Genomic DNA, 23,132 nt, shown 5'->3' on the forward strand with positions numbered 1-23,132 from the left:
ACTTTTGCTGGACGGCGTCCAAATCTGTCTCCTTGGATGAGTTACTGGGCCATGGGACTTTGTCCAGACACCCTAAGGAAGGCAGTCTACACCACAGCGCTTCAGATGGGCTCAGTTTGGATTGGAAGGGTGGAAGTGCTGATTTTTTTTTTTTTTTTATGATCGTTGTTAAATATCTGCATGGAATTTGTCTCCATTTTTTTTTTTTCATCATCAAATGCAAAAGTTCCCCAGCTGTTCTCGTACTTCGTCAGCCTGGACAATCTTTTGATCCCCACATTAGACTGTAAATTTTTTTTGTTCTCTTTATGATTAAGTTTGCACAGTTCTTTTTATGTCTGATGTAACTTGATGATTTGTCAGTTACGCTCATTTAAACATGTCACAGTGTTACACAAGTTGATAATGAATATTATTTTGACTTTTCATCTTAGTAAAGATCCCTGCTGTCCTTCTGCTTCCTGTCCTACTTGCACGTTCAGACTAATGATAAGACATACTTTAAGTTTAGTTCTTATAGTTTAACTTTGAACAGTTTGAATCATAAAGTTGTACTTATCAAGTGACCATTTTTCTGCTCATCCCTCGGCTCCGAGATTTACAGGGGGTAGAACCGTCAGACTGAAATCATAGGTCTACAGATGTTTTCAAGATGTTTTTTCTGTCAGTTGCAGATTATCCCCTGTAGCAAAATCTCATTAAAGTGCAATTTACAGAGCTGCACTGATGTTGCCATCAACCAAAATTAAAGGCATTAATTTTTCAAAGAAGTTCACCAAAGTCTTCACAATAAATGATGTAGCGCTTTGTAAGAATGATTTGCCCAAGTATTATTTTGGAGGAAGAAATTAACTCACATTAACGGAGCAAGGGGATTGGACATAGGCTGCAAAAAAAAAAAAAAAAAAAAAAAAGATGTGCAAATGTGGCCATTTAGTTAGAGCGTGTCAGTGCGGAGACATGCATATTAAGGCTACCATGCTGGGACAGATGAGGGAAGAGGGAAATATGAAACCCTGATGGAGGTTATGACACAGACACATAGAGAGACACGTACACTGGAGGGCTGAGGCGCCCACTCTGCTCGAGTCTCTGCTGTTGTGTGCAGCAGACGGAAAACAGCCAAAACTTGCATGTAGTTTGGTTGAAGAAAAGCTTATCACTGAACTCTCATTTGTTAGAAAACTTAAAGGCTAGAATATAAAATAACCATAATAAAAAAATGTTAATTTCTGATTTAATTTTGTTGTTGATGTATTGGGTCATCTTTTAAATCTGTTTCCGCTTTTTAAAGCAACTCGTACATTGGAAGTCAGTGTTTAATTATTCCAAAGAATGGAGTTCTTTGGATTGAATTGATTTTCCAATTCCAACAGCATTTTTTTTTTTTTTTTTTTTTTTTTTTTTGCAGTATCACCACAGATAGAGAGCTTTTAAAAAGTTAAAACAAGAATTTCTTTGTTTTCTGGTCTTATTAATGTGAGAACCAGTTTGATTTTATCAAGTGTTAATAAATTATGACCCCAAAATTAATTTTTAAAGATTGAAATTCTGCTTAAAATTCAACTTATTTAAATGCATATCATTCTTCTGAAATTAAAATAAGGGGACCCAACTAGGAGAGGAAATATCAGTCACCAAGAACATTTGGAATTTAATTGATCTGGAATTTTCAAGATGTCAGACACTTTGGAAAATTGCAAAACTCTTTCGTGTGAAAGGTTGAGATCCTTCGTGAAATACTGCAGCATCTCAGTCAGTGTCCACACGTTTTAACACCTGTCAAATATTATGAGTGCTTGTCAAATGCTTGCATATTAAATGAATGGTCCACAGATAAATCTTAAGATTAAAAATGAAAAAGCAAGATGTTTCTTAGACGGAAATTGCATTTTAATAATAATAATAATAATAATAATAATAATAATAATAATAATAATAGTTCAAAATTTTATTACTGTTACGGATTCCTCTGCCATAGTTTATTTCATTGACTTATCACAGAAACTGCAATTACCCAGGCCGGATTTTAATATACCTACTGATCCATTATAAGTCATGATTGATTACTAAATGGACATCGAACATGGGAGGTGCAGCTTTATCTTTTAAGTACATTAAAATTAATACCAAGAAATGGTCTCTAAGCTGTGCAGAGTGCGCGGGTACTGCTCGGTCCCTGCAACCAGTCCCGGAAGCTGCAGGGATGTGATTTATAGTGATGAGGGTGTAGTCCTGCAGACCACGTAGGGGACATTAAAAAAAAAAAAATAAGTAGAGCATAATATTGTATAGTCCGATGATTTATGTTAGTATTTATGATTCGGAAACGATGCAATTAACATTCATAGACTCGTGGTCTGAATAAATGCAGCCTCGCATGGAGCCTGTAGGCCTGTGCAGCTCAGCAAAAATGCAGAGATACTTTAATTAAGTTTGGCAAAAGCATTAGACTATCATTATTAATATTGTTATTATTTTTATTATTGTTTTTGTTGTTATTAGCTGTTTTCTTGGAAAAATAAAACTTTTTTTTCCTGGAAAACGGTCGCGGGCTGTGACAGACTTTTATATCGAAGTTAAAGGTCTGTCTGTGCCGAACAATGTAAGGCGGATATACGTTTAATTAAGTTAACTCATGAAAAAGATGTCACAGCATGCCGCAAACCAGCCTGCCCGTCGCACATAATGTAGGCGAAAGAGCAAAGGCAGAGCTTTCTTATAGCTGGACGCTCTCTGAGGCACTTGTTTTTGTCCTCAGCTCACACCGTCGGGGCGTCATGCCAAAGCCTATCAAGCAAGCATCAAAGATGCAGAGTGTCGGATCTTTCCACTCTGCATTTTTACCTTATTTCATCCGATCCCACCTGCTGACGCGGGTTAAGTTATTTAAATGCAGCTTCTATTGGGAGGCTGCACACGCACGCACGCAAGCTCAAAAAAAAAAAAAAAAGCCATTGTCTTTTTTTTTTTTCTCCACCCCTTTCATCCTCAAATACAGAAATCATTTGCAAGGAAATTATAGGCCTCGCGAGGGCAGGTCTTTTGCATACTAATTTTGTTAGACTTACCTCCCGTGGTCAGTGTTCGGTGTGACCATTAGCGAGAGCACTAGAATTTATTTTATTCGATTGAAAAGACAGTGTTTAGAGTAATGTGGCGGAGGCACCTTATGCCAGCTTAAAGATAAATGGCTGAGAAACTGTCTTTGTCTGATCTTGGACCCGGGCCTGCTGCAGATATGCCTCAGGAGTGTTTGAGTGGCGACTTAAAAGAGATGTGAGGAAAACACGTGGCCTTTGTACGGGGCACAATGGCCTCCTCATCAGGTGCCTCCTCAATGTGAGAGAGGCGCTTTTTCTTATAGAATAATAAACGTTGCGTAACTTGAAACCGGATATTCACCATCACTGACCGTTTGTGTATCTGCTGACCTTTCATATCTACAACCCCACCCTGTCTGCACCCATCACTGTGCGCGATAGAATTACACAGGCCCATATTTCTACTCCCAAGTATGTGGGACACAGCAGACAAGTTTTTAAGAGGTGAAAGGAAATATTTTTTACAGGCCAAAAAATAAACACTTTTCCAGCTTTGGGATTTGTTAGAAAAAGGAAAAAAAAAGCTGGAGGCAGGAGAGATTTTACTGTTGGTTACTTTGGGGGGTTGGTGAGCTTGAATGGCAGAAAAGGGGAGGGGGAGAAGGCTTCAAAAGCTGCTTACCAGCAGGTGGCGGCAGCATAACGTTTGAGCAGCCCCACCCCTTCAGCTTCAGGGTTGTGGACTTTCTGCTAATATTGACAGGTGTTTTATCCTCCAGCTCAGGAGAAATTAAAACTGTCAACATGTCAGCAAATATGATATTATTGATCACCGATGAGCAAAATTCAAAGCTGCTCTTATGTGTTGTCTAGAAGGTTTGAGCTGATTATTTTTTTAAAAAACAACACCATCTTTGGTCAGTAATGATCTTTATCTGAACTGCAGACCTTCTGCACTTGCACGTATAGTTTGATAATGATATGTTTTTGGGGTATTTTTTGGCATGCTGATCAAATCATAATAAAGTCTGAGCATCACTGGCTGACACCTCGACCAGAAAGGATAGCCACCAAGGTCCTTTGTGATGACTTATCCCCAGTGGTCAGGTCCCTCATGTGGCGGGAGTCATTCAGAAGATGAATCACATGATGCATTTTTAATTTCCCTGCCGTGGCCCCAGTCCAGGACTCGGTGGGTCAGATGGAAATGAGCGCTGGACAGGCCGGCGACATCAGCCGACGAGGGCTGCAGCACTTAAGACATGATGTATGACGGTCATTAACGGAGGCAGGTCAGGAGGGAGTCCGGGTCATTCTTGCCACCTAAGAGAAACAGCAGAGGAGGCAGAAAGTGTCTGGCCAGTTTAGAAAATGCCACATCTCTTCAGACCTGCTCCAGGAATGCACACGGGGCCCCTGATGGGTGAATGGTCCCACAAGACAGCAAGGGATTATTACCCATCCTCACCTCTGCTCTTTGTTCTTGTACAGTGTGCTGCTGTGGCTCTTGGCGTGCTCTCTCCCTCAGAGTTGCATCACAAATAATGGCTTGACATATGTGCCACTTATCAACACGTCTGCAGACAAGTTGGCAAGTCACACATCTATTTTAGTTTGAAGTCGGCTGATTAGTGGCGCAGATACAGGATCGAGCATATGTGTCACTTGCACTCATCGTGTGTTGGCACGGTGCAACTCCAGCAAGCTTCAGCTAATTACCAAACGTCTGACGGCCTTTTCTCTCTCTACCTTTGATTGAGAGCTTGACCCTTGCCTCCTGAGTTGGGTTGTGAATGTCTCTTCTTTGTGAACATGCTTCTGGGTGGCGCACCGAGCAACGGGCCTGCAATGCTGGGGCCTCGGTGTTGTGTGTGGTGTCACAATATTTGGGGTATCAGAGAGAGCAAATAGATTAGAGCAAAGCAAGGTGTGAACCCCGATGAATATCACCACATGCATCTCTGCTATGAGATTTTATAGCTTCCTTATTACGAGCAATGGGTTATTCAAAATTAAACAAAAGTGCACGACAAGTAGAAAGTTAATTGCATTCAACGCCAGTTCAAACCTTGCTTTGCTGACGCAAAGAGAGGACAGCATGTCAAGGAGATTAAGAAGTGAATCAGGCAAGGAGAGAAAAAGGGGGAGGAAAAAAATGAAAGGAAATAATCAAAATGAAATAATGTGCTGGACCACCTCTCGAGCGAGTACAAGCATGGCATCTGTGTCAGATGTTGTTAATTAATGTCAGTATGTTCCTCGCTGGCACTTGGCTTCCTGTCCTTCGTGCAGGGCAGATCCTGGAGTAGAAGTGCTTGTGGGGAACAAATGTGTGTGTATGTGTGTGTGTTGAGGGGTGGGTAGGGGGGCTGAGGGGTTAGAAACAGCAGAGGTAGGGGGTGTTAATCCCACTCATTATAATTCCAGTCTGTGGTCTGTCTTGGGAAAGGGACTACGGGGCCCTACTGCTGCATCTTATCAATATGTATTTCCCCTTTTTCACCTCTCCAAGTGGCCCCTGACTGCACTGTGGCTGACTGTCCTCCCTCACTGTCTCTGTGTCTTTGTGCCAGCATATGATCCAACTCAAACCTGCAACAAATGATGATGTGATGCTGGTGTGCTTTTCAGGTGCATCAACTGCATTTGCACAGAAAGTAATGACCATATTTAATTAAATACGTGCTACAAATTTGACACTTAAATATTTTATGATGTACAGTTTTTATATGTACACATGTGTGGTGTCCCTGGAGTACGGCAGGGTAAACTAATGGTCAAAAGCAACATAGGAAGTGACGGTCCATGTGATGCGTAGTGAGAAAACACGGTTTGACCATATGAGATGGCCATCATGTGATGTAGCTTACAGAAGGTGGAGAAAACAAAGATAGGATTATAACAATGCAAGCAGAAAGAAGCAGTTTGCTATGGGTGTGCGGCTCTTAACATTTACATAATAAGGAAGCACAGAATCTAAATGCATGTCATCTAAATAAAAGCATAAGCACTATTTTGACTCTAACGTAGGCTACACCCGCTGACGATTTAGCACTATTAACTAAGCGCCACCCGCAGTATTAAATCACATTTCACAAGCGACGTAACTGATAGTTGTTTTTAAGTTTCTCCTTCAGTGTTTTCTTTAGTTTGTTTTTCGCAACACAATAAACACTACGTCAAGTTGTACATGTCGTCAAGTCTTTGGGGAAATCAAAGACTTTAAAGACGGTAAATTATTTTTAATGCTTGCACAAAAATAATAGGCCATTTTCTAAATGATGTGCCATGCTGGTGCCTGGGATCATCAGGATGCCAGTTTTGCCTCCCTGTTGATCGGCTAATTTGAGACTGAGCGCACCTGGTGTGTCTTATTGCGTGCACAAGTGCCGAGAAATGGCACTCTATCTACTGGGTTTGGTTATTTCCATGCAGAGCAGAGGTACTGACGATGTTAGCATTAACGGGCCATTAAAATGAAAAAGGATGAAGTCATTGCCACGAAAAGTTGCTGCGCCTTGCTAAATGAGGGACCAGAGCGGGACGAGATAAAGAGGAAGTGGTGCTTTCAACATGGCCACCGTGTCCTGTAATGAGCAGTGTTCAGCGTTTATAAGCCCTCCACTGGGCTGGGCCTCAGATTAATGTAGACAGGAGTGTGACAGCAGCGGTCTGAATGGACTGCTGTAGAGAGCCCACTGGGGCTTGTTTCAGACGGCCCATGGCTGGTGGTAATGGTGGAATGGCTGTGACATGCAGATGTTAGAAGCATCTTGAACTACATCCCACATCCAAGAAAATCTCTAAAACATTTAAAAATACTACAGTGGGTGAGTGTTTTTTATTCTCTGTTAGAGGAGATCTGCTGTTTACCACTTTCACCTGCTTTGCTTTGGAGTGCTGGGAAGTCTAGCTGGTGATCGCTTCCAGGGGAGCGTCAGGAGCTTATCTTTTCAACAGGTTTTTTTTTTTCCTTCCTTTTTTTTTTTTTTTTTTTTGAGGAGGGGGTTATTGTGGACAGCGAATCAGGGCGGGCATCAGCAAAGGAGAGAGGAGCGCAGTTTGGGGTGGCGCCACACCTCTGCACTAATTTCAGGGTTAGCAGAACGCCCAACAGGAGAACAGCATTGCCATGGCAACAGTTAACAGCTAAAAGCACTGTCCACAATCTGATAGGGGCCCCAAACAATCAGTCGTCACGACACACACAGCCGATTACAGCTGTCTTTTTCCAGCATGGAAAATTTAGGTAAGCGTCAGATCTGTGTTTCTCTTTTCACCTGTTAAACATTTCATTTTATTTATACAACACTGCAAATGCAGTGGCATCTGTTCAGCATGAAATGTCCCAAGAGTGCTACATTAAATATATTTAATCCCTTTCGGTTCACGCTTAGTCTTGTGTTCATCTTGAGATCTGGTGCAAAAGCTCCTGTTATTTAGCATTCACACAGTATTACAAAATAACAACACGAGAACGAGATCTTTACGCATTTGGCTTTTCTCATTTATCTTTCTGCAGACGCGCCCTGTAATAAAAGCACTTTTACATTTGCTTTCCAAACCAAGCAAGCAAATTTACTCTCTCGGCTAGATGCTGTACTTGATATTGAATTTCTTTCCCCCCTCAATGTACAAGTGATACAAAAAGCGAATGAAATATGTGAAAGTACATGGCAAATCGGAGAGAGAGGGAGTGATAGTCAGTCAGGGGCAACCACAATATACTTTCCATCAGGATCTAGTCAATTTATCAGAGGAGAGATGTTATTAGCTTCCAGATAGCTGCAGCAAAAGCATGTAGGTATTTTCCTCCCCATCAGTCTCCTTTATATTTTTAGATGTTTTTTTATGTGAGTACAATGGCCTCAATATCAAACATTTTAAATGATGCTTGAAATACCAGTCACTTGACTTTGATGTCACAGGCAATTAAATCCAACCTTACCCCTTTCCACCGTTAATAACAGCAATCTCGCCTGGCCTAGTGCCTAATTAATATGTGCTATTTGTCACTTTGCCTTGACACATGCATATCAAAGTGGGGGTGGGGAGAGCGGCTGCAGTGGTGAGGAGGTGGCTTCAGTGAGCGCGGAGGGGTGGGAGGTGGAGGTGGGGGTGGAGGGCAGTGGTGTAAGAGTGGTACGCTGGGCTTTCATTAGGTGGTAAGGTAGCGCTCGTCCTCACTCCACCTGGATGCTGCTAAGTGAGTGGCAAGTGTAGCGTCATTTGATTTCATATGTGGGCATCAAGCAAAATATTCAACCTCGGATCAGGTGCTACTCAAAACCCAGACAAGGATTAAAAGGCAGGGATGGTACTGACGGGGATACTGAACTGAATGTCAGCCACGATATTAGAATTCAGGGCAGATGAGGGGAAAATATTCAGGCACAAAGGGTTGAAATAATGATTAAAAAACATTACTGTCTGGATCTTATCTTGATTTATTCTTCTAATATGATATTTTGCTTTTGATGAGGATTACTTTTTGCATTTAATGACACAATTTCACATGGCGGCTGCTTAATTTTGGGATGAAAAATCTTCATATTGTCTATTTGTCCGTAATTCTGCGCCTTTTAGGAAATCATCATCCTTCACTGGAGTTTGACTGTGGAAAAGCGGTGCTTATAATTAGGCGTGTGTTTGTTTGTCTTTGTGCATGCATGTGTATTGTGCATTTGAGCACATGCCTTGTCATTGCCAGTTTCCACTATGGCTCAGCGGGTGGCAGGGCATCACTGCAACATTGCAATGAAATCAATGATCCATGGTTCTTTAGATGTGACCAACAAACTAAGTTGTCATCTCATTCTGAAACAAAAGGGGTGACGGGGGGAAAAACTGAAAGCGCAGAGCACCGAGGACACTAAAATTACATAGCGAATGTGCAGGGTTTCATGCCAGTGCAGCTCTCAGTGGGGTCAGTCGTCAAACACCAAACATTCATACATATACATCTACACTGTACATCTCTCTCTGAGCCCCCACCTCGCTCTTTCCACCCTCTTCTCACTTTCCGCCTGAAACCTTCTGCCAAATGCTGCCAGACGCTCACATCTGTGCCGAAAATGAATTGTATCCCAGAGCCCTCTGAGTCAAGGATTCACTTGTAAAGAATGCAGTTTTATTGGATGAACAGACTAATGTACCATGCAATGTAGTTGCACTAGCATTTTATGCCACATTGAAAGAGTCAATTAATTTGCATAATTCAAACGAGCATGTTCTTCCACTTTGAAGGCATGGCTAGGCATCTTGGCTAGTCACGTCAGCTCCTCCGTTTCTGATAAATTAATCATTCTTGCCGTACAATTAATTACATTTATGACAATTTGAACCTTTGTCCCACCCACCGGCCTGACAATTTTACAGCCAGGCTGCAATATCAGAGCATCCTGATGAAACCCTGGTGATTTAGTGAACACCTTAACAGAGAGCCCGTGCCTAGGGCTGAATAAAATTAATATTTTGTTTCCCATCTGGTGGAATCAGCAGAATTAATGAGGGAAGGAGGCCTGTAGCTACACAGAATCCAGGGATCAATCTGCCTCTCTCCGCTGGTTGCTACTCTTTGCTGGAGGTGTATGTGAAGCTGGTGATGTGGGCGGGTGGGGTGAGGAGGGGTTGGGTTGGGTTGGGGGGGGTGGGGGGTACACTTTTACAGCATGGCCATCCGTCACCCACAATGCACTATGGTGATCACTACTGTAAATGAGTGATGACAGCAGTGCCAGTCACTCCTCTCAGCCCTGACAGACAGCACAGTTCCATACCCAGCACCACCCTACTGATTAATTTTCAGTCGTGGCTGCCCGTCTGTCTGTCTCTCTTCGCCTTTGTCACTTGTTTACAGCCTCTAATTGAAATGCAGTGGGGCAAATGTCTTCGAGCTTGTCGGCGTGGTGCGCCGGCGGTACAGTGACGATTGTGCTGTGGCAGAGCGAGACGAGTTCAGTGCGAATAGCTCAGCATCTGGGCTGCATGTGGTTCTCATCGGCATGTGGATGGCTGGGGGGTCAGAGGGGTTTTTGATGCTGTCAAAACAGGAAGAGGGCAATTTGCAAATTCCCTCATTGTTCGCTCCATGTTGTAGATTTTCTAGATTTTACTGGGTCACTGTTTCCTTGTTTTTTATTGTTATTTTTTTCTTGGTGTGAGCAGAACTGGGAAATTTGCAAACGTCCCCTATTTTCAGATTCCTTACATAGCACATTTATTGTCCAGAATTTCATGCCAGGTCAGTTTTTTGGGTGGGATGACTGAGGTTTTACAAGATCATTCTGAACCACATTAAGGGGGAAGACTGAAAACACACTGATTATTCAGGATTTATTAGCACGCTGTTTTTCAGAAGTTTTCTGGATTGTTGTTTTTATTGTTTTTCTGGATCGGTATTTTTGAGCCAAGGCTTAGGTAATTCACGCACGCATTGCAGATTTCATTTTTATTATTTTTCTGGATCTGTGGGATTTTGATGGTGCTAAAACTGGAAGAGGGCTTTGTGAATTTCCGATTTTTCTGGGTCAGTGGGGGTTTGAGTCAAAGCAGCAATGGAGTGTAAATGTGCTTTTCGCATTTTCACAGATAGATAATTTCAGCTGATGTGAATGATGTAACATTTGTAGCCGACATCATGGACGGATGCATCACCGTGACCCGTGTGACCCCATTTTTCAGTGGAAACAAATAATGAATATGAATATAAATGAAAGTCATGAATAATGATAAAATATTTGTGTGAATATTGTAAAACAGAAACGAAAAAAGTAACCCCAAAATGCACATTTTTGTAGACAGTGGAGCCACACTCACATGAGTTAGAGGAAACATATTGCCCAAAAAACTGAATCACAGCTTTCTCCTTTTTCAACTTTCAGTGGATTGGAGCACAGCTTTGGCTGCACGCATGCTAGAAACAGCGAAAGCAACATGTTGTTTTCATTTATTCATTTGTGGCTGAGATGCAATCCTGCATTTTGGACATCCGTTTACCAGAGAAGGGAGAGAAAGGGAGGCAAAGAAAATGCTTGTGTGACAGAATAGGCACTCGCACAGTGTCATCCAATCTGGGCACCCCATTACCTCCTTCTACTGCCCCGTGTGTGTGTGTGTGTGTGTGTCTTGCTTGCTCCATGCAGCGTTTCGTTGCCTATAAGGTGGTAGTCGTCTCTTTGAAGTATCACTTCAATTACGGGGTTTAACCCGACAGGTCAACCCTTGATTATTTACACAAAGCTCGTGCCATTGCCATGAATACAAAGCCAGACTTCGCACTAATGGAGTAAATTTCACATCAACACTCTGGTGCTGGTTTGACCTGCATCTGATAGGGTTACATCATGTTTGGAAAGCTGCACCTGACAGAACCTACACCTGACATACAGATGTGCTGGGAGGGGGTGTATGTGTGTGTGTGTGATATGATGAACACTCAGATGCTAAAAGCTGTGTGTGCAGAGAAGGTAAGAGCTTATGTTCTTTTAACTGTAGCTGTAGTGAAAGCAGCTGAAAACACCCCTGATGGGTATTAAGTAGTTCTGTCTGTGTTTCTGATGATGGTTACAAGCAATGTGTCACCATCAAAGATGCCTCAAAGTTTTTATTTATTTATTTATTTGTTTTAATTGCACTGAAGCTTGTTTATGTGTTTTGTCTGCTTGGTTTGCCTGATAAATTGGGGCCATGTAAAAACTGATCTTTCCAAAAATGGCATTGAATAATAGATTGTTTTGTTGATCAGGTTGCTGTTTACTTACCCTTTTAAATCCCTATTCTGTCTCCTCTCAGCTGGTGGCCTTCTATTGACTTGTTGTTATTTTTTCATGAAGTGAAGTGGGGGGCAATACCAAGTGCCGCTATCACTCCTTCTTAAATAATATAAACAAGAGAACAACAACAGCAAAAAAAAGGTAAGGTCTAAGTCATGTTCCCTGTTAGTTCATTTCAGCCTAGATGGCCCTCGTTCGCTGGAGCATGATGCGTGCAATGAAAATACAAGGGTCCTCTTCTCTCGGCGGCCCTGTGTGCACCACCCCCATAAAAGTTGCAACTGCCAGCTCAGGTGGAAAAATGTTGCAGAGTAAAAGATGTATTCAATAAATAGAGAAGGACAGCATGGGGCCTGGGGAAAGAGTGCGTGAGACGGAGGTTTGGAGAGTGGAATAATGGAAGAGAAGGTAGATGGGGCATGAGTGTACATTAAACAGCGGTGCTTGACGCCTGTGAGAGGAAGCATACCGCTGGGAATATAACTCTTAACTAGCATTGTCTCCTTTCAATTTAAAGGAAGAACCAGGACTGTCATGTATATAATTTTTTTCTTTTTGAAGGAGGATATGACTGAATTTCAGCATTCACATGTTTGTCCCTTACAGTTACAGTTACGTTACATACAATAAAGTTCATCAATAAAGTTCATCTAATCTTATGAGCTTTAAAATAACAAACGGTGCAAATTGTGGTCAACAATGTGTCAGCAAAAACGTGTCAGGAGCATGAAATATCATGAGTTGGACGTACATCGTCAGAGATTACAAAGCAGTTTTGAGAGCACATAAAAAGCAGCCTGCAAGCGAGCAGGGACGTCTAAGCAGTTAGCTAAGAGCATCGGATGAACGGTTAAAATAGACTGGAAAAAAGTAATGGATAAAGAGTAGAAGAGATACAGAGAAAAAAGTTAGCTGGAAGTATTGAACATTGATGAACAAGCAAAAAGCAGGTTTAGTGGATAAATGGGTGAAGTAGTTACTCCAGAAGCAATGAATACATGTCTGAAACTGTTAAAATTTTGAGATAAATGGTTGAAACTTTCAGCTTCTGTTTCAACTGGTAACAGCATGATTTGTAATGTACAAATATCCTATTTTACTTAGACAAGGCAAGTTTAAGTGCTTTTGAAAGTGCAAGGCAGCAAAAATAAGCTAAAATAGAATAGATAGTAGACTGAAAGTGCAGCTGCAGTGCAGTGCAACATGTGAATACATTTAAATAATAATAATAACTGCATCAATATGTTAATTAACAAACTAAAATGGACATGTCTGGAACAAGATGGGTGGTTTGGAAGGCAGTACATCAGACACACTTACTGTATGTGACATTATGAAGTGAGTGGTTTCCTCTGGCGGCACTCCAGCCCTTAAGACGTGTTGTGCGTCTTTTCTTCTCACAATGAGGACAGTTACCGAGGATACTTGGGTCTCGATGAAAGATTTTGTGTGATGCCAATCCATCAAGCTGATGCATACCTGTCAAAAAAGAAAAAAAGAGCAGAAATGTGTCATTGTCGTCATGTGGTCGTCAGATGATTCAAAGTGGCGCGGCTGGTGACGGGGCTATGAATGACAGCCGGTCCCTTGATTGTCAGCTCAACACTCCCATGACCTCCCATGAGTCTATTTCAATGCCACACATACAGTAAGATGGTCTCCTACCAGTGAAAGATTTCACATGAAGGACAAATGATTCATTTGATATGTGGAGATGACAGCGTGAATGCTGACGAAAATGACAATCATTTTAATCTTTTGTCCAAATTTCAGCTGCACATAATCGCAAATTCAAGCAGTGTCATGGAAAATACTTTTCAATGTAGTTTGATTGACCAAAATAGTATAAAGAATGGTTTAAGAAACGAATGCTTTCATCCAAACTATTATCCCCTGCTACTACTAGACGGACGCACATTTTCTCCAACCCCTCTAAATTTGAATAACATAAACAGCTGGCCCTCTGTGCTTTAAAAAGCAAATCAGTCAGAATGCTCCAGAGCTACGATCCCACAATGTCCTGGCGGCATGTCTTTATGTCACCGAAGCACATTCATTACGCCTCCTTCTGCCTATTTCAGACAAGGCATCAATTTGAAGATGTAAGGTATCACAGTGCAGAAAATGTCACATTTTCCCTGTCAACGGTGCCAATGTTTTCTCTTTCTGTGGCACAGAGAAAAAGGAGTAGCCTCGGCATGCATCTCTGCCATCTTTCCATTCCCCACGGAGATATTTGAGTGCGAGATGAGTCTCCTTCCATGCTGTGTACACAGAGAGAAAAGAGAATTGGTGTCGGCGCATACATACTTAGGAAGAATATCAAGTTTTTTCCTCACCAATAGAAACAGAGCAAAAGTATTCAGTTTACAGCATCTGCTTCACTTCAATAATTCACTGCACTTGAATGTTTTATAAGTAAACTGTGTAATCTTTAGAAGAAAGGATGTGGCCTCATGGTGGGAGCTTCTTGCAACTTTGTCTTTCATAAACGAGGATGGGATGATGATGTATTTCTCCACCCCAGTAACCCCTTCCAGCCTGACCTCCAACCCCTATTAAAATTACCGACAGAACATCCGTTCAACACGTTATTTTGAACTTGTTAGCACCGGATGGGTTAGCTTTAGTATTGCTCTGTATTGTTTAGAACTGAATGATTTCGGCTTTGATGAAACTAGATCATGACAATTCCTCTGCACATTATAGCTGTTGTCTTTACTGCCTGAAGACAATAGCCTAATAGGATCAAAAGCGAGGCAACAGTGATTCCAGCTCTGCAGCCTAGCTTTATTAACATCCCTTTATCTCTGATATCATCAAAAGGCTATCATCAACTAAAAGTTAACAGCACAAACCCTGAGCTCCTCTATCTCCTGAATGCGACGCACTATCATTTGCTGTGTTTTTTCTGCTCCCGTGACTGATTATCATTACCTTTTCTTGCAAATACCATGCTCATTACGATAGTGTACAGCCAAAACATTAGTAGAGGAAGCCTATCTCTCTCCCATGAAGGGAGAGGGGAGGAGAAGAGCTATGGAGGCAGATTTTCCCCTAGCCTCAGCAGCCAGCCCTGGCGCGCTTGGCTATTAACCACAATGAACATGGGCTTTGTTATTAACATCTGTTCATCAGGGATCGGGCCCAGGCCTAATCACCCCTCACACCTTCTGTTTCTGCACAAGAAGAGAGGCAATCAAGGGCATCATTTGGCAGCTGGCTGGAACTACTAATGCTTTTCTCCTGCGCTGCTCTGCCCCCACCCTCCTCCTCCTCGTCCTCTCTTCATCGCCTTTTCTCTTTTCACTGCCATCAATTTTTCCTCTTTTCTCCCCTTATCCTCAAAAAATGTCTTTTCCCACCCTCTTATGGGATTATGTTATTTGGGAAGAAAACACACACTCACATACAGACGGACGAGGACTTGCACATAAAAAAGAAAAAAAAATGGACACACACACACACACACACACACGTACAAACGGACACAGCGAACCTTTGATAGCAGCGAGATGGTAGATTTACTGATGGCCGTAACAGTCCGGCGCCATGGGTGGTTCACATGAACTCAACCTCATCTCAGTTTCTCTTTCACGTCTGTTCCTCCCACTGTATCGCTGGCAGATGTTCACAGGTTCATATCAGCCCCCTAAAACGATATTCAGAGAAAAAGACACACACAGGAAGAGACAGAGAGAAAGATGTGAGAACCAACAATGGTGCGAAAGCAAGCGATAACAGCAAGATTGACAGATTACCAGTGGGAGATATTACATGTCAATAAAAAATAAAGTAATAATAAATAAAAAGAAAAAAGCCGCAGATTGAGTCCCAGAGCTAAAGTGAGTAAGCTTTTTTGAAGGTAATGTTGGTGCTAAAATGTGTGACCTTCATAAATCTAGAGAACATAAAACATAAATCGCGTTGCTATTCTTTCACGGGTTTTTATTTTTCGGGACATTTCTGGCTCTCGGTGCATGTTTGTCTGCGTCAGTGCTGTCGCGACCATATGATATGTATTTTTTTCTGCTGTGACTTAATGCCAGAGATTGCAGCATTTGTTGTCATCGGATTAATCCCTTTGTCAGCTCCGGCCTCTTGAACACATTGTGTCTCCTTCTGTTACCCACAGGAAGGAAGGACTGGGGCATCTGTGTTTGGGTTGGCTATGTCTAAATCAGCACTCCTTGTCCTATCGCAGAAAGGCTGCACACACACACACACACACACTCTCTCTCTCTCTCTGTCTCTCTTCCAATCTCTCTGAATGTCTGTTTCTTACTGAGAACAACATGTCCTCTTCTGTCTCAGTAGAGGGGCTTCACAACACAAAAGCCTTTTCATGTGTGGATGCGGGTCTGTGATGGCTGTCACATTCTGGCTAAGTTCTCCAGGGCTGTCAGCTTGAGATGATGTTTACCAGGATGCTGCTGTCAATCAGAAAAGTTGCTATTACTGATATTATTTCACAGTTTTTCTTTGCTGTTAAAGAGCTGGTCCATCCAAATTACAAAAATCCTGAGCATGTGAAATCGAAAGTGTGCATGACATGATATTACTACATTTGGTCTTGATCATAATCATCTTTGTTGATAGTTTTATACATTCAGAACCATTTTAGAACTTCTCATCATGAATGCACAAGTCTTGTCAAATAAAAATGATAACAGTTAATTCATTAAATTTTACTTTAAGAGACATCATTAACATGTTAGCAAACTTCCCATAGGTTTTAGCCAAAACCAAAAACAGCCTCGCTTGAGATAATCTTTTTCTTTTTCTTTATGACTTCTTTGTGGATCATCACCTGTTGAGGAAGGTGAGTTTTTCCAGGGTCTTACAGCTTTATTTTGTTTTACCACATGGCTTATATCATGTATGCAGCCACGTAGTGTGTATCTAATATCCCTTTTACGGGATTCTCATTTCAAAACGAGTGTGATCAGGATGAAACAGAAAGAAAACATTCTGAGCTAACTCATGGAGTAAAGGTTAGCTTAATTAGCTAACTGGCCCGGCTGATAAAACCTGAAAGTGACTGTTGACATTTCAGCTGCCAAAATGAATGGTCGCTAACTAGAAAGTGCAAGCCTGCTTTTGTCAGCCCATAAAGGACCCAGTTTGAGTGAGTAATCTGCTACCATCATCACGGTAAACTGCATATGAGCCTTGTAACAACGGAAACCTTGGCAGGAGTAGCAACATGTCAGGAATCAAAAGGGATAAAACCTCTGCTTTACTTGGGAAAAAAGTAAAAATAAACTTGCCAAAAAAGTTATTACTGTATTGCAAGTGTAAAATCATAGTATTCTCCTTTAAGATAATTTCTGTGACTGTGAGTTTTATATTAGAATAACTATTAAGTAAGTTGATCAAACTATTTGGTAAGATTTAATTTAACGCAAAAGTTTACACTCAGAAATTTTGGTTAAAATCAAGTGCACGCTGGTTTTTAGTGTAAATAAATACACAAATAAATGTGTTTTGCTGATTTGGCTGTACTTGGACCATTTGTCTTTTTGTCCTTTATCTAAAAATCCACAAATTGTTTGTATACAAAATGAACAATACTTGAAAATGAACACATAAGTCAAATCCTTCCCTCATATGAAGTTGCCATCCTTTCAGTGAGTTGGGTCACCATCCATCCATATCCAGAATTTAATGCATCCATATGTTCATGTACATGTGCCTTAGCCTGTTAATTTAATGTCTGTATCAGTTTGCCCTCCTGTTTCACAGATATCTGCATTAAGATCAGGCGAATCATTAAGCATGAGCATAAGATCACAGCGTTTAACCAAAACACAAACATGATACAATCTCTTGCACCCCCCCTCTTCCCCACCATGTGCACTACTGCTAAGTGTGAGCAGGATTTGTCTAATTAGCCTGTTTGCAGGCTTGGAGCATCACTTTTAATGAGGTATCGGGTCCTCAAGGTCATTTCCGTTTTTCCAGCCTGTGTGTGCATCATTGTGTGTGTGTGTGTGCGTGCAAGTGCGTGATTTCTCTTCCCTTCTGTTTGTTTGTGTTCTCTTTTTTAATTGAAAAATGTTGACTCAGGTTGTCTCCATCTGTTAAGTGAGGAGCAGCATGACCGCAAATAATTATGACCTTTGCAGTCTGTCTTCTCCCAGAATGCTGTTCCATCACGGGGAGCACTGCTTGTAAAGACGGGGGAAAAAAGTCTTGTTGCACTTTCTTTATGAATTCAAATATATTACCTGAGGATGCTTACTACTGTGCCATCATTTAGAGAATTGACTCTGAAAGTGTAAAGACTCATTTCTTGTCTTCCCATTGTCACACAAGCACACGTTTGTCTGTAATTCATATTTGCTTCTTCCCCTCACTCCCTTTTCACATTTCCAGCCACAGGGGTCAAAGATAACGCACTCGGTTGACATTAGTCAACAATAGCTTTTTGGTCATGGCTCACAACGTCCACACTTTACCTCTACAGACAAGGGTCGTCAATTTTATTGTTTAAGAGTCATTCTGCCTAACCTTTATTGACTCCATTTTCTTTCATTTCTTGACCTAACTACCCGTTCAGTTCTCGTCTCCCTCTCCCTCGATGGCTTCAGTGCATATGTATTCACCGAGCAAGACCTCTCCCATTTCCAGTGTTCCCTTCATTGTCGTCTCATTCTTCACGGACAGTTCTATTTCTGTAATGGTGCATGGTCAGCCATTATCTCTCTATCACACATTTGTCTGTCTAAGGCATCTGCCCATATACATATTGAGCTTTTCACCTTGGTGTCACCTAGACTTGCCTTGTCCAGAGCATTTTTTTTTTACCTGTCTCAAACCTCCAACCATGCCCACACCCACATAAATACCTGTGATTCAATGGGAGGAAGCGTGCCCACAGTGGAAATGATAACACTGGAACTGGTCTAGGCCTATATAGCCAGGGGAGTGCTAGTGTCCCTCCTCTGTCAAAGTAAAAACAGTGAGGTGCTAAACACCTTCCATCCCAGCAGTGGCGGGGGGCTCACAATGCCATTAGAAAAAGTGTGGAGAAACACTTGGTGTGTCAATTCCTCAGGCTGGTTATACTGCAAGTCTCTGTATCTCTGTGGATGCTATCGTCATGCCAGTAGAACAGAAAGACAGGGGGTGGGTGCTCTAGGAATTATACATTGAGGATCAAGTAGAGATGTGGCTAGAAGTGGGAGGATGTGAGGGATGTACTGTGTTGCTGTATATGTGGTCTGACCCCAGGATGGCCATTTAACTACTTACCGGCAGGCGCAGAGTAGTGAGGAGCCCACCAACACAAACTGTAGGGAATGGAACATGGTACTAATGACTGTGTGCATGCATTAACATACACGCAGACAATGACAGAAGCATTCACTGTTGCAGACACACACATACACAGTCACACATGATAGCAAAGAAAAGTAGACCGGGCCTTGATGGGTTAAATGGCCTTGTCCCCCCTGTGTTGAGGGGGAATGTGCTCCTGTGCTGTGAGCGATCGCTTCCTCTCTCTGGGGCTCCAGCATGGGGCCAGACTGGTGGCTGTTAGCTCGAGATGGATGACTTCTCATCCTGCCTCTTCCGACAAGTAGAGTGCACAGGCAGAAAACACCACAGAAAACCTGAACACGCAGCCACGAGTAGCACTTTTATTTTTACTGTATACGGTGCACCCTGTTGCATGATTTTTGTGAAGGGAGAAGAAAAATGAAAGGTGAATCACGTACACAAATCCCCTTCAAGATTTAGATAGTGTATTTCCTAAAATAATGACGATTTAGTATGATAACCAAAATAATGTGACACCTGATGTGTGGACAGAGTTCGACTTTTGTGAAGCGCCTCTGGTTACGTCACACACAGCTGTTATCTCTTTGGTGTGCTTTGAAAGATCAGCGTCAAATGGCGTCAAGCTTGACATATTTTGTAGTTTGAGCGTATTGTTCAGTGGAAATTTTGAGTGGCGAAGCACGTCAATGGTACCGCTTTGCTGCCAAAAATACAAAAACTACTTTGTTAGGGTTAGGAAAAGATGAGCAACATTTAGTTTCACATGAAAAGTGAGTGAAAGTGGTGTCTTTGACCCACTGCTCAACCCCAATCTCTGCTGTTCTACTTGGGACTTTCTCGCTTTGTAATGTATGTCAGGTTGTGCAGTTATTCTGACAGTCTCATACTGATGTGCATGTGTTTGCATTGGAGATATTAAAGCTCAGTGTCTCTGGCTACCGTCTGCGCCTGGATGAGAAGATGAGGGACATGACAAAACGTTGCTGTGTGACGCCCTGGGAACAGGACTGGGCTGGTAGCGCTGATAGACAGCGAGGATCTATCAGAGAAGTGCATTGCAATAACTGATGGACATTCGTTGCATGTCACCTTATTGTGCAGAGTCAATGCAAAACAAAACCCAATCAACTTATGTGATGAGAGTTTGATGAAGTGAAGCAGACCTATTTCAGCAACCTGGCAATGGAGGCTGACGTTATTTAATGTAGATTTGATCTGCATTTGGCGAGTGGCAGGTGCTAATCTCGGACCCTGCACCCAGTGATATTAAAATGATAGCTTCCTCAGAGTAAACCTGCAAAATCAGTATCACAAGATCTCTTTACAGCTGACAAATGTCTTGCATTGTGAATTCACTCAGTCCCATGCATAATGTTAGCTTAACAGTACGACACTGACCAATTACAAAATAAAACTCAAACAACGTCCAAAAGGTGTAAGAAAAAATCATCCCATTCTCCTTGGGCCATGTGTGTGACCACACAAGTTACTGCACTTCATCTCCACTCTACATGGTCCAAGAATGGAGGTCACCCTCAAAGCTGAGAACAAAGAGTGGACTGAGCCTGCAGTGTTGACTTTAACATAATGTCCCACCTCCCCTCTGCAATGTTCAGAGAGGCCTGAACAATGTATCTAAAGTGAAGTTCTCCCAGCAGGTGGAGGTTCAAACGGGTCCCAGACCAGAGGCACCTCGGGAGGGATCAGATGGCTGCCGCCTTTAGGCCTGGCCAAAGTTTGACCTGCACTGAAAAACAGGCCTGTTCCAGACCATTGCTGCTCTCCCCCTGCTATAACAACACCAGGGAGATTGTGCGTCAGTACGGGTATATGTTTGGGTGTAAATGGAGTGTGTGTGTGTGTGTGTGTGTGTGTATTTATGAGTGGTGAAAGAAGGGCATGTAAAGGTGTATATGCACCTGAAAACACTGACCCAAACCAAGGTAAACACGCAAACGACCACCTTGTGGGTTCTCTTCTTTGAACTCCTGTGACATGCAGCTGAATGTATCAGTGCACAAACATATGACCCATGCGTGTGTGTTTGTGTGTGTGTGTGAAGCATTCTTCATGTGAGGTTAGATGTGTTATAGCTCTACATGAAAGCATTATGTTAACGTTGTCTTATATTCAGCACCATAAAAGTTTATGAAGATACTGACAAACAAGTTATCATCTAAACTTTCAGGAGGATTTTATAGCAATTATTCAGTCTCTTCGCCTCACATTTAAGAAGGTTTGGCATAGTTTACTTTAGTTTCCGAGGCACATCTTTATTCTCCCATATTTATGCAGTTAGTTTTATGATTGCATTAACAAAAGGTAACTATTAAACACGGTGAATTGGTCAGAAATGCGATATGGCTGGGACTACTGAACGTCTCAAAGGCCGCTGATGGCCACCAGCTGCTAGGGCCCGCCCTTTGGTCAGTGACTGATGGGCCAAACTTGACCTTCTCTCAGAGCAGCGAGGGGCTACGGGGCTTGGGGGATTGAAAACATCCTCTCGGAGTGATGGCTGTTTCAGAGGCTGGAGACATGAGAAACATGGCCTGCCAGTCACACACTCTCTGTGGTATCAAAAAGAGCCAGCAGTGGCATGCCAGACATGTCACCCATGCGCCAGGCAGACCTCACAGGCCAAGCTGAGCCAGCAGGACTCCACTGGTCACCTATTTTAACAGACAGAGAGAAGTTAGGTTTTCAAAGAGGAAGAGGCAGTGTGAGTTTTTAAAATGAATAACTTTCATGGCCTATTGTGATACTACAGATGGGTGTTCTGTAGCAGAGCAGGCTGCAGAAAAGTGAGACTGTTCTGCTGTGGATTCTGCTTCTTGGCTTTTGTCCAAGATTCAGTCAGACATCTGCTCTATTGACAGAAATGGCAGAGCTTGGTGACTGACAAAAGAGAGAAACATGCATAGTGTCTGTGTGCATGTAGGTGTGTAGATATAGATCATGTGACTATATAAATATATTGCATATGTGGCTAAGATGACTTTCAGTTCATGTAAAGACAATTTTGATTTTGTGACTGGGGAATGGGAAAGAAGGTTGTACGTGTTGTTAGTTTGACAAAGCAAAATCGACTTAATGCGCCCATAAAGGAGATCATTGGGCCTGGCTGGTGATTCTTTGCTAAATCAATTGGCGGCAACTAGTGACACAGAAATACAAAACACAGACAGATAAACAACAAATACAAATACAGGAAATACAGGATTTCTGTTGAGTGTATACAATATTCTGTGATTTGAGGAAACACATGAAAGACGAAGGAAAGAGGGAAAGGGGGGCGACAACAGTGAAAGCACCTTTGATTGTAATTGACAAAAAGCCAATTTTGGGGTTATGGAGGTGGGTTATATGTGGGCTGGATGTTTGATTTGCTGTTGATTTGCAGAATCCCACAATGTAAATTGGCCGCATGACTTCTAAAAAGCATCTAGAGAGGATTTTGCTTTTTCCTATTTTGGGAACCACAAGTCTGAGACAGAAAGAAAACATTTTCTTTCTAGAATTTGGAACGTATATTTAGTTATATATTTATGGCACATTTGAATCACGCATGGGAAAGTAAGAGATTCAGTGCTGTTCACAGGGAGTTGCGCAGTGTAATGATAGTCCGATAGACTCCCTCTGCCACCTCAAGGAGTCATCCTGGCTTCTCCGTCAGTTCGCAGACGATAATGGGGAGCTCAGTTGATTAAATTGTGGTTGTGGTTAGTGGTGACCTAGCAGCAAATGTGACATGTGAAACGTGTCACAGAGCTCTGAGGTCACGCCGTGGCGTGCAGACATTTCTCTCGCCATAGAATATGACAGATCGAGCTGTGAAGTCCCACGGAACGAAAACAAGGAGCCATATGTGACTCAGGGATCGGGTTGAGTTAGCCACATATAATGTTAAAGGCGACGTCTCCTGATAGTCATGCTTGAGGAACGACATGAGAAAATGATGTGCGCCCAGGTGGTCAAATGCTCTTTTTGTCTCTCAGCAGACAACCGGTGCTGCTTTCATTGCTGT

General features: G+C 42.2%; 1 long non-coding RNA gene across 1 annotated transcript; it reads right to left on the reverse strand.

Moving 5' to 3' along the window:
• Window positions 1–3,943: 3,943 nt before the first annotated feature.
• LOC124049645 lies at window positions 3,944–16,243 on the reverse strand. The gene is made up of 4 exons (XR_006841439.1): window positions 16,104–16,243; window positions 15,318–15,470; window positions 13,139–14,082; window positions 3,944–4,367 (listed from the first exon to the last, which is right to left on the reverse strand). It is a non-coding gene; the product is annotated as an uncharacterized LOC124049645 (long non-coding RNA).
• Between the last annotated feature and the right edge of the window lie 6,889 nt (window positions 16,244–23,132).

This window comes from Scatophagus argus, chromosome 18, assembly GCF_020382885.2.
Source record: "Scatophagus argus isolate fScaArg1 chromosome 18, fScaArg1.pri, whole genome shotgun sequence".
Taxonomy (NCBI): Eukaryota; Metazoa; Chordata; class Actinopteri; family Scatophagidae; genus Scatophagus; species Scatophagus argus.